Source organism: Equus caballus, chromosome 23 (genome assembly GCF_041296265.1).
Source record: "Equus caballus isolate H_3958 breed thoroughbred chromosome 23, TB-T2T, whole genome shotgun sequence".
Taxonomy (NCBI): domain Eukaryota; kingdom Metazoa; phylum Chordata; class Mammalia; order Perissodactyla; family Equidae; genus Equus; species Equus caballus.
In genome coordinates this window covers 48,804,446-48,817,669 of record NC_091706.1, presented here as the reverse complement: position 1 = coordinate 48,817,669, position 13,224 = coordinate 48,804,446, and the positions used below count along the sequence as shown (strand labels likewise).

The following is a 13,224-nucleotide window of genomic DNA, read 5'->3' as shown; positions in this document are numbered from 1 at the left end:
AGGAAAAAACATCCACAAAATCGAAAACAAACAGCAGTCTCCTAATTATTATCCATTTCTTAATAACATGTGTAATTTAACTGGTATTAATTGGACAAGATTATCGGACAAGATAGTTATTAGGTACTAGTCTTTAAAAAGAAAACTTCAATACCATGTACCCTGAAATAAAAACAAATATACTCAACACACAAGGAGACTTGAAAATTTATTGGTAAGAGGTTTGTGTGCCCTTCTTACTCATTAAGCTGAGTCTTAACAATTAAATACATATCAACAAACTCGGTCATGCAACTTCTAAATAAGATAATGGATAAAATCAGTAGTATGTGGACTACATTTTAAGCGTTCGGAAAGGTAACAATACAAACATATCATAGATACAGGAGAAATACCAATTCTCCAGCCAGTATTGGAATCACATGCAGTCGATATTACACTGCCACCTTCTGGACAAAAGAGAAAATACTCCTTATAGAATATAAATAGATATAAGAAAATGTTCAGAAACAGATATTTTCATTTTTAATTTCTAAACTTAGTTAAAGCCTTAGAATTCTACAGTTTAGTTTGGTTTTAAGGTCAATAGGGTCTCATTTTTAATCATATACTTTAATGATAGAAGTTTTCATATGTAAGCATATTTTCTAACTTTCCTTATGCCTGAATTGGTTTTAAAAATTTATCTCTTTGCCACCATATATTTGATAAATATTATACAACTAGCTTAAAGCCACAGGATAAAAAGAGTTCTTATGAAGTAGCAAAGGTCAAAAATGGGGAGAACTAAAAAATAACACTAATTGCTCAAATAAATGTATCTATTTCTCTACTTGAGCAACTTCAAATGTAACTTGGCAACAACATATGTTAGAAAAACCGCTCCTTCATTTTTCAATTCTACTTAGGCAGCCTGTTAAACTGTTTGAATTATTTCTTATTTTATGAACAAAATATCATACTACATAGGGTTTCCTTAAACCAGCAAACACACACAAATGTGATGATGTCTTTAATTGTTCATGCAATTCTATGGGCATAAAAATCCTTATACTTCCAAGTTGATCTGAAGAATTTCTGTCAATAAGTGAATGTCAAAGTGTAGGCTGTAAATCCTACACTATAATGCAATTTTTAGAATAGTGTGAGTATTATCTGCACGCTGGAGTCCAAATTTAGAATGTATATTTATCTGTAACAAACATTTTCCAGAGTCTTCAGTCAAGATGAGAACACTTTTAACTTACATAACATAACAAAATAAATCACATTTTACAAATACATTTGCTTTAGGTTTTATATTTTATACGTATGGATACCTTCTCTTGCTTTTTTTTTTTTTTTTTTTTTGTCACCAATGTGCACTCAGATAAAAGAAAACATTAATGTGGATTAAGGTACCGATAATTTATCAACATCAAACCACTAGTGTTTTGCCTTCTACCCTTCTGAACCATAGTCAATAGATCTAAATATTTTACTGCACCCTGGCCAATTCATTGTTTGATGTTTAAAAACTCACCCAGAATCAAAGAAAATTTATTAAATTTGAGCCCCCAAATGAGATACTATTAGCTTTGAAAGTCAAGTTTAACTGCGATATTGATGATTCTCTTTTTTCTGTGACAAAATTCACTAGGGAAATCCTGGATGTCAAAGTACAAAAGCAGATTACTAATACGGGCAAAGCAGGGAGGGGGCACCATAAGCAGTGTAGGTATAATCCACAACACAGTTCGTGCACTGGGGTCCTTTAACCCGATTAATATCAGGCACCATGCTTCATCTGTGATGCTTGACATAAGGAACTTACAGTAAGCCACATTTTATATTCTCTAAACAAACTTTCTGAACAATATTAAATGGAGGCATTTGGGGGCATTAAAACTGTGATTTATTGTCAAATTAACATTTTCACTACAACTTTATTTAACTTGTCAAATTAAAGAATTCTTTATCTTAGAAAAAGAAAACTCAAAATGCAGTTGCTTTGCTAAACCTAATGATGGGCATCATATACATTATTTGAATAATATGCGTGTGTTAATACTTTCATTTAGCTATAAATTATCTGTTGAATGTTAACAGTGCCGGCGAGAGACAATGACTCATGATAGATATAATATCACAAATATTTCTACTAAAATTTAATTAAGAGTGTTTTCCACTTTTAAATTAAACCAAAACTTTGAGAGTAGGCATCTAAAATGTTCTCCGAACATTTCTAGAAAAGCTTTTTAAGTCTTGAAATAGGATTGGCTAGGAATTCTTTTATTTTAATGGGTAAGGGGAGTGAAAACATGATGTTGAGAGAATACAAAACAGCCAACACTAGAACAAGAAAAAATATAATGCTGCATGCAGCCAAGGAGCAGGAAGGAAAGATGACGAGGAAGAGAAAAAGTGGAAAGGTGGAAGGGGGAGACTGTTGAGAAAGAATGCAGAAGGCAAGTTTGAATTTCAGGGTGTGAACAAGGGTAAACAGAAGAGATTCAACACAGAACAGTAAGAAAAAGCACTCTCTCTTATTGTATTAAATCTGTCCATGAGAAAAATAGAACAGGCGGGCTGAGAACAAAGTAACTAAAAACAGAAAAGAGAGAAGTAGGATTTGTTTAGGAAATACTGCCCTTTATACAAAATTATTCCTTTCCAACATAAGAATCTAAAATAAATTTCTTCATTGGCAAAAAATTTTGAAGTAACAATATTAGAATAGGAAAATCATTTTTTTTCCTAAAGGAAAAAGTAGGCTCACCTTTTAAAGTACAGATTTTAGTGTGAATTAGGATTAAAACCATCTTTATCATTTGTCTATGGATTAAATTATAATTTCAAATTAATTTTAAATTATAATTTCAAAAGCCAGTCTTTAATTTTGTTTACAGCACATCATTATTCATCCTACAATTAAGATTCTATACCCTTTTCACTGTGATTTATCTATAGATGTGAGCAATAACAAATATATTTACAATGTTTTTCTACTTCAAATGGCTCACAGTTCATTTTTAACCTATAATGAATTTTTTCATAGAATATCACAATGTAAATCTCAATTGTTAAATTACATACATTTTATAACATGCTACACAACTGTACAATTTCATAATATTTTGACACAGAACAAAGAAAAACATGCCTACATTACTCCATTCTAAAATTCTGATTTTTAGAGTTTACTTTCTTCCTTTCATATTACATACTTTCAGAAAGCACATATTTCTAATAAATATGTCAAAAGAAACAAGAGATGTATGAAGAAAAATAAATGAAACTTTCAAGAAGTCAAAACATTGCTATAAAATATATATTTATTTTATTGTAACAATCTAGTTCCAGATTTAAGTAATTCATAAAATCCATGTGTACTGTTTCTACTCCTCCGATTAGCCTTTCCTCACAAGCCACTAATCTATTTTCTAATTTTCTGTATTTCTACTGTAACACCAAAAAGGCTATTTCTGCTAGATATATCAACTATGAAATTAAATTAGTTATTTTTAGAAAAACTGCTCAACTCTCAAAATGTGAACCTGCATCTTTTATCATGCACAGCTATAAATCTCTCTGGACCCAAGGTTCCAAATAAAAAAAAACAAAACCTTATGAAATGTAGTACTAGCCGGGTTTTTACCAATAGGATACCAAAGAAGAAGTAGTAAGGATTGCAGATAGAAAGTCAGATACACTTAACACATGTAAAGAGATCTATACAATGCCCGAATCTGAAATATGTAGGAAAAGTAACTGATATTAGGACCATACATCATAGTCTTAATCAGCCTAAAATTGTATTTACTCCAATTTATTATGGCCTCCATTGATTCAAAATAAACATTCTGACCAGAGATATTCCCATCAAACACAGACCTCCACAATATTTCCTGTAGCCTCCATTCTTAACATTGTGTTTATGTTTTACTTTGCCTCCATTCCCTGCCTTCCTTTGCCCTACTCCCTTCTCTGTACCTCCTTCTACTTCTATTGATTCCTTGTTACTTTCCTTTCTCTCTACTCTATTTTTCATCCTACACACTAGAGCAGCCTATGCACTATTTTTCAACCTACGCACCAGAGAGCAGTGTGTAATTGGCACACTACAGCCCACGGACCAAATCCAGCCCACCACCTGTTATTGTAAATAAAGTTTTATTGGAACACAGCCACACCCATTCATTTATGTATTGTATTTGGCTGCTTTCCTGCTACAACAACAAAGCTGAGTAGTTGAGACAGAGACCAGATGGTCCACAAAGCCTAAAATATTTACTATCTGGCCCTTTACAGAAAATGTTGGCCATCCCCTGCCTTGGAGGTATAGAAGGAAAGATAATATTTTTCACCATCTATAAAGTCTTTAAAAATGACCACATCTCACCAGAGAATGTATGACAATTTCTAGTCAGTCAACCTCCTATTACTAACACAGGGTACCATTTCACAGACACTTTCTGGCTCCTTTTTGCAAATGTTTCATGAAATAAGTGTACTATGTCCTGATGTATTTTCAAGTTTTATATAGTCTAATATACAACTTGACTGAGTCTAACTTTCCTGGCACAACTACTGTCACCCATCCTAATATCTAATCAACAGAAAATTTGGTTAAATAAGTAGAAGAGGCATCCAGGAGAGCCTTTTGTAAACAGAAAGAGGAGGGAATCAGCCAGAGCTAACTGTATACTCTGTAATAACACCAGTAACAAGAAAAATGCTATGCATACAGAGGCTCTTAGCAAATATATGGTCAAATAAGAATGTTATTCTAAACTCATGAATGCTACAAGGCAGCAGAAAGAGAAAATAATAAAAAAGACATTTAGACAGTTCCAGACTCTAGTACGTGCCTAGTGACAGAAGCAGGGATTAAAGCATATTAATACATTGGAAATGACATTCATGAATTGGATAGTTATATCTAAATGGATATTTTCCTATTTCTTTACTTGTTCCTTGATACTATTTAATTAATGCAATGGATAGAGTACACTACCAATTCTATTAGTAATAATACTATTAGTACTTCCAAAAATACTTCATGCTTCTCAAAGTACTCTCCACACTACCTCACTTGATTCTGCCATCCACCTTGCAAAATAGCTACTGCCATCCCTAACGTGAGGGTACTGAGCCCAGTGTTCTTAGCACCAAATAATAATATCTCTTGATATTTATAATGAACAGTTAATAGTTAGGAAACTGTTTAAGATTTTGGTACTTCTTCTATTTCCCTACAAAAAAACACCACTAATTTTTTTCCTTTTCTTTGTCCCTTGTCTGGCAATCTTAACAAAAACATTTAAGTTTCATAAAAGTAGTTTTGTGACAAGCAATGGAGACTATTACTTAAACATCTTTATGCTCTTCAGTAGTTTCATTGGACCTGAGGGCATTCTCATTTGTTCATGTTTTCTCTCCCCCACCCTTCTCCCCTCCAACACACACACAATTATTACACTGAGAGACATGTTACCTGTGTAGCCATCATCCTTATACCACGGTTACAATCTCACATGGAAGATCCCCAAACTACGATGTCCCAAATATATGCAACAGTTCCTGCTGTGCTCCATACCTATGGGAAGGAGATCTGGGCACTCCCTCAGCAGAAGCAGGCACTCCAATGGCACTGCAGCAAGCACAGATACTCATAATTTGAAAAGACAGAAGTGAGAAACTAGTTTCTTTTGCTGGCAGGTCATTTAACTTAACCTACAACTCTGGAGCAGAGCCAAAACTCTCCAATGACCGCCAGCTGCTGTCATCAGAAAAGAGGGCAAAATCCACCACCACCAAAACCACCCCACACGTTACAGTTACATCCCAGTTATGGAACCAAAACACTGATCTCTTGAATCAAATTATCAAGCTGGCCACATCCCAATTAAGGATCTGAAAAACGGACCCCTCAAATCAAATTATCGAGCTGGAAAATAAGGTGATTTAATCATGGACATCTTATAAATGCACTGGGCAGCATGATGAATCTGTGGTGTAGGTTATATACTATAGAATGCACCCCACAAATAGATTACAGTGACCTTGAGCTATTTAAACAAACACAAAACTCATACTTGAAAATAGAGAAATGTATTTATGAATTGTTACAGTACTCCAAACAGACATATTTTCTTTCCTAGGATAAATTATTTCAAAGTATAAAGACAAATGCACACTGAAATTATTTAGATGGGTTTAAGCTAAAAACTGTGAAGCATATATACATGAATTCTGCAGTGTCTTATCTTTAGTTTGCCAAGGTTTTTAAATCCCTCCTGAGCTGGAGTACCATTTTTAGCTTGGTTAGGTCAGAATGACACTGAACAATATGAATGATGACACACAAGACAGCTATATGGACAGAGTTGTCATCAGCAAGCCAGCTGTGCTAACGCCTGTATGTCCTGCACAGCTGATCTCCAAAACTAGGATCAAGAAACCCAGAATGGAGCGAAATTCATAGATATAAGTAACATTTAGAGAGTCATAAATGAGTCACTAAAAATTGGGTTTTAGAGGCAAAAGATCATGTTTCAACTTTTAAAATACTAGCAGTTTCATAAATTAAAAATTATTCTATGGTCTTTGTATTCCTTAAAAATGCACTGAAAACTAAAAATCAGAGATAACTACGTGTTATCAAATATTCCGGTTAACCATTTTTAAGATAAGATTATAAAATGATATTTAAAGATTTGGCTATGCAGAGTCTTCACCTGTCAGATAATTGACTCTATTCTATCCCACAATCCACTCTAACCATAGAAGTAACCATCCTTCTACTTCACAGGAGTCAAACTAGGTGTTACCTATAAATTCTTTGTTAGCATATCTCTGTTTCTTAGAAACATTCTTATAATTGAATTTAGGTTTTCTCCTCTAGCTCTTGATTAGGCAAAGTAAATACACATGCTATTTTAAGTGATCAAGTAAACAAAGCAGGCTACAATATCAGCAAGACTTCCACTGGAATCTAGAAATGTCTTTGGTTAGGTTTAGAGACCGGGTGATAGTAAAAGTTTGACTCATTCAACAAACATTCATTAAATGCCTACTGGGTACCAGGCACTTTGATAGATGCTAAGGATATAAAAATTAAGGAGACAGAATTCCATCCCTCAAGGATTTCAAAGTCTAGTAGCATAATTAATCTCTCAAAATGCATTTCCTAACCTCCCATTTATCTATAATGTCTTGTTTCTCCTGTCAATTGCTATATCGCCTTCTTTCTTTGCCAGAGAGTATTATGTTAATCAATCTCAAACCTTTATCTTTAGCCTTGACTTTTCCCCTGAGGTTCAGACTCACATATCCTGCTGATCACTCCACATTACCTTAAACTTGGTATTTCCAAAACAAAACTCATCATTGTCTCCCTACTTCTACTAAAAAAAAGTCTGCTCCTCTTTTTGTAATTCCCAACATCAGTTAATCACACTGTCCCATCCTGGGAATCGTCCTGCCCTGTTTTTCTCATCCTCACAGGCCATTTTACTAAATAGGTTTCATATCCTTGCCTCTAATACCACCTACCATCACTATCCTGCTTCAAACCTCATCCAGCCTACATGTTCATGGCTCTTAAAACAACCTTCATTACTGCATCCAGTCTGCAAATCTGCCCTCCAGAGCCCAAATTCAACAAGGAAATCTGACCAGATCACTCCAAAGTTTAAACCCTAGTCAACTCCCTACTGCCTCCATGATAAAGACTCAAGGTTCTCAGAACATCAAAAAAGTTCTTCCTGACCTGGCTTCCACCTGCCTCATTCAGCCTCATTTCTTGCACTCTCCCTGCACTTAATGCTGAACTGAGGCTATCTGGCTGTTCATGCTTCCATGAACTTGCACAAGCTACTCTCTCTGCTAGAATGACTTTCCCATCTTTCCTCACACTTCAAAACCCCATCCAGGCATTAATTTTCTTATAAGAAACCTCCAGCCAACCCCTGGGTTTTCTAAACACACCTCATAGATGAGTAACTCTATCTAAATGGATATGGAACTGCATCTTATGGATGCATATTTACCATGGTATACTGGAATTATCTGTCTCTACCTTGAGGGAAGGGACTATGAGACATATATATATATATCTCCCCAGAGGAAGGTACAGTTCCTGGCACATAATATATACTCAAAAAGCATTTGTAGAACTCAACCATTTCTAGTAAATATTGTATTTGACGGATTAGCAGTTTTAAGAAACTTTACTGTAGAAACAAATTCAAAAGGGTGTCAGGAAAAACTCCTGTAACTTCCTCGTTACTGTTCCAGTGTCATTTCAGCCTGATAAATTTACAGGATTTATAGATGCAAGGTCTTCTAGAGTCTTTCAGGGTTTCTGAATTGTGACTTTCTGTATTATCTTTAGGAAGATTTACTGAAAAGGCATTTACCAATTCTCAATAAACATTCAGAGGTGCCTTTAAAGTTCCTATTACACTATGATCATACACAGGAAACACTTTAGTTAATTCTTCCAAACTTGTAGGACTCAAGCCTCAAGAATCCAGTCATCCTGTTAATTCAACAATAACAAAAAATTACTATAAAAAATGTTAAGATTCTTCTCTACATTCAAATTTTATCCAAATCTACCTACTTTTACCCCCAGATATAGTAAACAAAGACATCTCTCTACTAAGCACTTGGTTAGTGCCCAATAAACGCTTCTTAACTTAATTTTCTCATACCTAGCCCTAAATAATCCAGACATTATCCTATCCATCCAGTTATTACCCCATCCTGAAAATTATTTTAATATAATTATTGTAATTTCACTTTTTTTCCATACAATAGAAATATTTAAGCATGTTTAGAGAGGCTCTTGATTTTTTAAAAATTCAATTTCTGAGAGCCCGTATTATCAGCAATATTAGAAGCCTACTGGTAAAGTTATTAGGAAAATAAAAGTATATGATTTTAGTGAGTGATATTAACAAAAATGGTAGAGTAAGGTGCTCCAAAAAATCAGTCCCTCCACAAAAACAGCGAATAAACTGGCAAAATTTGTCATAATCAACTTTTTCAGAGCTCCAGAAACTAACTGAAAGTTTACAGCAACCAGGAAAAACTTAATCAAGAAACAAACACGTGAATCTTTCTATTTAAGAAAATCTCTGTCAAAATACTAGCTGACCACTAAGTTAACAGAACAGAGATTTCAGTGGCCACACATGACAAAGAATACAGACTTTATAAAATTAGTTCAGAAAAGTCACTAAACAAGCAACAACTTCTAGAGTAAGCAGAAACAACACTGGAGATGGGGAGAATGTGGTTTCCAAAGTCACCACACTGTCATATTCAAAATATCCTTTTTTCAACAAAAATTATGAAGTATGCAAAGAAATAAATTCTGGCCTATATACAAGAAAACCAGAAATTAATAGGAACTGTCCCTGAGGAAGTCTAGACATTGGACTTACCACACAATCAATTATTTTAAATAGTCTTAAAAAGTTAAAGGAAACCATATATTAAAAAAAAAAAGGAAACCATGCAAATGATGTCTTCCAAAAGAGAAAATATAAAGAGATAGACAGTATAAAAAAGAACCAAATAGAAATCTTGGAGTTGATATATTCAAAGTGCTGAAAGAAAAAAAAAACTATCAACCAAGATGTCTACATCCAACAAAAATATTTTTCAAAAATGAAGGAGAAACTAAGCCATTCAAAGATAAACAAAAGCCAAAGGTGTTCATTACCACGAGACTTGCCTTAGAAGAAATGCTAAAGGACGTGCTTCAGCCTGAAATGAAAGGATACTAGACAGTAATTCAAATTCATATGAAGAAATAAAGAACACTAGTAAAGGTAACTGCATAGGTAAATATAAAAGCCAGTATTTATGTATTTTTGGTTTGTAACCCCTCTCTTTTGCCTATATGATTTAAAAGACAACTACATAAAACAATAATTATAAACTATGTTGATGGACACACAATGTATAAAGATATAATCTGTGACAATAACAACATAAACGGAGGGATAGAGTTATATAGGAGCAAAGTTTTTGTACACTGTTGAAATGAAGTTGGCATTAACTCAAACTAGATTGTTGTGAATTAATATGTTAATTGTAATCTCAAAGGCAACCACTAATAAAATAACTAAAAATTTTTGGTAAAACGAAGGAGAAGGGCATCAAATGTTATACTAGAAAAGATCTAACACAAAAAAGAGGAGTGGTCTAACATAGGAATTGAGGAACAATATAGACATAATGCATATAGAAATAAAGGAAAATGGCAAAAGTCCCTCCTATCACTAATGACATTAAATGTAAATTGATCGGGGGCTGGCCCCGTGGCCGAGTGGTTAAGTTAGCACGCTCCGCTGCAGGCGTCCCAGTGTTTCCTTGGTTCGAGTCCTGGGCGCGGACATGGCACTGCTCGTCAGACCACGCTGAGGCGGCGTCCCACGTGCCACAACTAGAAGAACCCACAACGAAGAATACGCAACTATGTACCGGGGGGCTTTGGGGAGAAAAAGGAAAAAATAAAATCTTTAAAAAAAAAAAAAAAGTAAATTGATCGAACTCCTCAAGCAAAAGTCAGAGATTGGCAGAATAGATTTAAAAAACATGATCCAACTATATGCTGTCTACAAGAGATTTATCTTAGATACAAAGACATAGATAGGTTGAAAGTGAAAGGATAAAAAAAAGATATTCCATGCAAGTAATAACCAAAAGAGAGCTGGAATAGCTATACTAATATCATACAAAACAGACTTTAAGACAAAAGTTTTTACAAAAGACAAAGAAAGATATATAATTATAAAAGGGTCAATCCACCAAGAGGATACAACAATTTCCAGATACATTTGCACCTAACAACAGAATCCCAAAATATATGATGCAAAAACTGAGAACATTGAAGGGAAAAGTAGTTCAACAGTAATAGTTGGAGACCTAAAAAGCTCACTTCATCAATGGATAAGACAACTACACAAAAGATAACCAAGGAATTAGAAGACTGGAACAACACTGCAAACCGGTTAGACATAACAGACATATGCAGAACACTCAACCTAACAATAGCAGAATACACATTCTTTTCAAATGCACAATAACATTCACCAAAACAGGCCATATCCTGGACCATACAACAAACTTTAATAAATTTAAAAGAACTGAAATCAAACAAAGTATCTATTCAAACCATACAGAATTACATTAGAACTCAACAGTGAAACAATAGCTGGGAAATGCCCAAATATTTTGAAAACTATACAACACACTCTTAAACAATGAATAGGTAAAAGAAGAAATCACAAGGAAATTAGAAAATACTATGAGACAGATGAAAACAAAAATACAACATAGCAAAACTTATGAGATGCAATGAAAGCAGTGCTCAGATGGAAATTTATAGCTGTAAATGCCTACATTAAAACAGAAAAAAGATCTCAAATCAGTAACTTAACGTTCCATCTTAGGAAAGAAGAAAAAGGAAAGCAAACTAAACCCAAAGGAAAAAGGAAGGAAATAATAAAGATTGGAGTAGCGATAAATGAAACAGAGAATAGAAACCTAATAGCGTAAATCAAGAAAATCAAATTTGGCTTCTTGAAAAGATCAACAAAATCAAGAAACCTCAACTAGACTTACCAAGAAAAAAAGATTAATAAATTACTAAAATCAGGAATAAAAATGGGGACATACTACTGACTTTAAAAAAATAAAAATATTTCTAAGAAAATGAATACATATGTCAAAAAACCAGATAACCTACACGAAATAGACAATTTCCTAGAAAAATGCATCTACCAAAACTGCCTCAAAAACCCAGAAAATCTGAAAAAGTCTATTACAAGGAAAGAAACTGAATCAGCAATCAAAAAACTTCCAACAAAGAAAAGCCCAGGACCAGATAGCTTCACTGATGAATTCTACCAAATGTTTAAGCAATTAACACCAATACTTCTCAAACTCTCCAAAAAATTGAAATAGAGGGAACACTTCCTAACTCATTCTATGAGGCCATTATTACTGTGATACCAAAGCCAGACAAAGATATCACAAGAAAACTACAAACCAATGTCCCTTATAAACATAAATGAAAAAATCCTCAAAAAAAAAAAAAAACTAGCAAACCAAACCCAGTGGCATATTCAAAAGATTATACACCATAACCAAGTGGTATTTATACCAAGAATGCAAGAATAGATCAACATATGTAAATCAACCCATGCAGTACACATTAATAGAATGAAGGAAAAAAACATGATCATCTCAATTGAGACAGAAAAAGCATCTGACAAAACCCAACACCCTTTCATCATAAGAAAAATTCAAAAAACTAGGAACAAAAGAGAACTCTCTCAATTTGATAAAACACATGTATGAAAAACCTACAGCTAACATGATACTTAACGGCGCAAGACCAAAAGCTTTTCCTCTACAATTAGAACAACACAAGGATGCCTGCTGTCATCACATCAATTCAACATTATACTGAAAGTCCTGCACAGGCAATTAGACAAGAAAAAGAAATAAAAGGCATCCAAATTAGAAAAAAAGAAGTAAAACTATCTTTACTTGCAGTTTACCTGATCTTATATATAGAAAATCCCAAAGAATACACAAAAAAATTGTAAGGCCTAATAAATTCAGCAAAGTTGCAGAATACAAGATCAACATATAAAAATCAATTATATTTTTATATGCTAGCAATTAAGAACCAGGAAATGAAATTAAGAAAATCACAAAGAATAAAATACTTAGGAATAAGTTTAAACAAGAAGGTGTTAAAATCTGTACACTGAAAACTACAAAACATTGTTGAAAGAAATTAAAGAAGATCTAAATGTAAAGACATCCCATGGATCAAAAGACTTAATATTACGATGGTAATACTTCCCCAGTTGATCTATAAATGCAATGCCTAACTATCAAAATTCCCATTGCTTTCTTCTTCAGAAATGGACAAGCTGATCCTAAAATTCATATGGAATTATAAGGAACCCTGAAATGCCAAAGCAATCTTGAAAAAATAACAAAATTGGAAGACTGACACTTCTCTATTTCAAAATTTACTACAAAGATACAGTGATCAAAACAGTGTGGTACTGATGTAAGGACAGGCATATGGATCAACGGAATAGAATTGAGAGTCCAGAAATAAACCCATACATCTATAGTCAATTGATTTGCAACAAGGGTGCCAAGATCATTGAATAGGGGGAAGAACAAATAGTGCTGGGATAAATG

General features: G+C 33.7%; 1 protein-coding gene across 13 annotated transcripts in view; it reads right to left on the bottom strand.

The window, feature by feature from the left end:
• CCDC171 (coiled-coil domain containing 171) overlaps positions 1–13,224 on the bottom strand; it is a 293,940-nt gene that overhangs the window by 68,022 nt on the left and 212,694 nt on the right. The window lies entirely within an intron of this gene.